The 3,647-nt window shown below is 38.6% G+C and overlaps 1 non-coding gene across 1 annotated transcript; it reads left to right on the top strand.

Moving 5' to 3' along the window:
* Positions 1–2,263: 2,263 nt before the first annotated feature.
* On the top strand, positions 2,264–2,367 carry LOC141420200 (small nucleolar RNA U13). The gene has a single exon (XR_012444868.1). It is a non-coding gene; the product is annotated as a small nucleolar RNA U13 (small nucleolar RNA).
* Positions 2,368–3,647: the final 1,280 nt, after the last annotated feature.

Here is a 3,647-nt window from a genome sequence, read left to right as displayed (position 1 = left end):
CAGTATGGACAGAAATACCCTTCTATTGGGAATAGGAAAAGGAAGCAAGCTCTGGATCTTTCCTTGGAACTCAACACAAAGTAAAACTCAGCACAAGGCCTATGCACACAGTCACAAATCCAGCTGAGTACCTGTAGACTAAGCCTCCAATCATGTCCAATTCCTAGGCCTCTATCAGTGGCCTAAGGCTTCAGACTCGCCCAGTGCTAGGCCTGCCAAAGTGACATCAGACTTCAAGTATATTCCATTGCCAGGTCAGTAGCCACAAGCCAACTCAACTTTACCAGCCCCAGAGTCCAGATGGCCCTCAGATCTAGGCTGGCCCCCCAGTCTCAGACTTCAGAAACCATCCCCTACATCCCTAACCATTAGTCCATGACCTGCACACCCAGCCTCCAAGCTGATCCTAGAGATAGAGGCTCCAGGTGCAGCCAGGATTGAGCTTGTTCCTGCAGGTCTAGGCTCTAGGTCTGCCACAGGTTTCAGAAAAGCCTAATGCCAGATCAACCCACACAACACAAAATTTTGGGCCTAGTGAGTGTCAGGTCTCTATGCCCATGAATATAAACTCAGGCACCAGGTCAATCAACTGTAGACTATCCTCCAGCCTTTCTCACACTTCAGGAGAGTTCCTGTGTACCAAAACTCCAGCAGATACAGGGTGTATGTCTGTCCCAGTAGAGCCTGGTGCCAAGTTGGTCCCCAAGGACAGAGGCTCTACATCAATATATCCAGACACAGGACTCAAGCCCATCCCCACGGACTCAAGTCCTAGGATCAATCCAACTTCAGACCAACCACATTAGACTTAGGCTTCAGGATCCTTTTGTAGTAGACTCAAGCATTAGGTCCAGCCCAGATCTGTCCTGCTCTGTAGACTCAAGCACAAAGCCTATCCCAATAGCAGATAAGATCCTATGACCATAGGCTTCAGGTTGGTCCCTACAGATACAGGCTTTAAGCCTTCTCTCATAGATCACAAAACCAATAAAAAGTTCACCCCAATGGATCCAAGTTTCAGGTCCATACTTGCAAACCCAGGCACTAGACTAGCCTTCCTGAAGGCACAGTAGTAAGTTTGTTCTCAGTTCATGCCAGATGTCTTTCCCAGAGTCTCAGTAAAAGTAAGTATACTGTGAAATTCAGAATATTTTAATATTATAATAGGGGATGAGTAAATCATGTACATCTTTAGTATGAAGGTAAAAAGAGAAAAATATTAAACTAGTAATAGCTAAGATAATTCATTAAGGAATATACAATACAAGAAGATATAAATAGTGACTTAAAAACATAAAATTGAAAGGGAAATAGTAAAATTATAGTTTTTATAGGGGATAAAGGTTAAGTTGTTATCACCTTAGAATGGTCACTTAAAAGTATAAGATGTTTCATGTAAGCCTAAGTGTAAACACAAAGCCTATAATAGATATACAAAAGATAAATGTAAAAAATCCAAAGTACACCACTATAAAAAGCTATCAAACCACAAAGGTGGCTTCACTAATGAATTCTGTCAAATATTTAAAGAAAAACTAATTCTGGTCCTTTTCAAACTCTTCCAAAATATTGAAAGAATACCTCTAAACTCACTTAATGATGCCAACATTACTGAGATACCAATGTCAAGAAGGACACTACAATAAAAAAAAATGCAGTCCAATATCCCTAATAGGTGCAAAAAAACTTTAAAAACTGATTGGCAGACTGAAATCAGCAGCACAATAAAATGATCTGTCAAACTGATCAAGTGAGATTTATCCCAAGGATGAACAGATGGTTCAATATATGCAAACCTATAAATCTGTTACACAGCGTTAAGAAATGAAGGACAAAAACTATACAATTCTTTCAATAGATGCAACAAATCATGTGATAAAATTCGACACACTTTGATGATAAAACCTCTGAATTAATTAAATATAGAAGTAATATACAATTCCACAATTAAGGCCATATATGAGAAAACCATAGCTAATATCATATTCAAATGGTGAAAAGTTGACAGTGTTTTCACAAAGATTGGGAACAAGTCAAGGATGTCTAATTTCACACCAGTTTTATTCAACATAGTTTTGCTATCCATAACAATTAGGCAAGAGAAAAAATAATAGGTATCCAAATAGGAAAGGAAGAAATAAAATTGTCTCTACTGGCAGATAGCACAGTTTTACATAAAGAAAATCCTAAAGATTCCATAAAAAACTGTCAAAAACTTAATAAATGAATTTAGTAAAGTTGAAGGATACTAAATCAACATAAAAGTTTTCATACCATCATAAGCATGATGACTGCTTGTTTACACCATTATGTAAGATGTGCTCCCTTCCAACCTTGTTACCAAATTGCCACATTACCTGTCTGACATACAAAGAAAAAAATCATACCATTTTCCATGCACTAAGAGCTAACTACTTGAAAATTTGATTGAGAAAAACAATCCCAATAAATATAGCTACAAAAATTAAATACTTAAGAATGATTTTAACCAAGGGGATGTAAGACCTATACACTGAAAACTATAAAATATTGAATATTGATGAAAGAAACTGAAAAGTACACAAATAAATAGAAAATTATCTCATTTATAAATTAGAATAATTGTTATTATTAAAATGCCCATTCTATCAACTGATCTATAGACTCAATATCTCCATCAAAATTGCAATGTTATTTTTCACAAAAATAAAAAGAATAACTAGCCTAAATATGTATGAAATTGCCAAAGACTCTGAATAACCAGAAAAATCTTTAGCAAAAAAGAATAAAGCAGAAGGTATTACACTACCAGACTTCAATATATGCCACAAACCTATAGTAATCAAATCAGAATGATACAGGCATAAAAATGGACACACAGACCAAAGGATAAGTATAAAAAACCCAGAAATACACCTACACATTTACATTCAGTTGACATTCAACAAAAATTTAAATAAAGATAGGAACGAATGACCTCTTTATTAAATGCTCTTTTAAAAACTGGATATCCACATGCAAAAGAATGAGAAAAGCTTTTCATTACTAGTCATCAGATATTTTTACATTGAAATCATGATGAGATGTCACATAGCACCTGTTAGAATGGTTATTTAAAGAATAAAAAAGGGAATATAAGAAGTGTTGAGAGATTCCAAGAAAGCTGCTAGAGCAAGGAAGCAGAAAGCGAGCCTCCTATAGTGAAATCTTGGAGAGATGCTGGAGACACACTTTGCAGGCATAATCACTGAGAAGAGACATAACTTTGACCCCTCCACACCTCCAGCTGGCGCAGAGAAGCTCCACTTCACGTTAAACGGAGAAACCAGGAAGGCCCCCAGGGCCACCAGACCCCAGCACCCAGATGGCTTGGGAAGAAGCAAACCAGGTGAGCTTCACGGTATGCGGTACTCCTACAGACACGCCTGGGCCAGAGCAGCATAGCCCCCTGGACAGACCAACCTCCACCTGGGGAAAAAAAAGAGAAACTGAGTAATAAGCAATAAAAGCAATAAAGACACATGGGAAAGAGGGTGGGGCGCACTGAGCACCGAAGATTGGGTGAAGGGAACCCTTCCCGGGACTGTAAATAAACAAGCCCGCCTGGGCGGAGAGCCTCTGGCGGGAGCGGGGGCGCGCGCCCAGCAACCAGGAGCGGGAAAGCTTGT

This window comes from Castor canadensis, chromosome X, assembly GCF_047511655.1.
Source record: "Castor canadensis chromosome X, mCasCan1.hap1v2, whole genome shotgun sequence".
In the NCBI taxonomy this organism is placed as follows: Eukaryota; Metazoa; Chordata; class Mammalia; order Rodentia; family Castoridae; genus Castor; species Castor canadensis.
The sequence above is the reverse complement of the archived record's forward strand: the minus strand, read 5'-3'. Positions and strand labels throughout refer to the sequence as shown.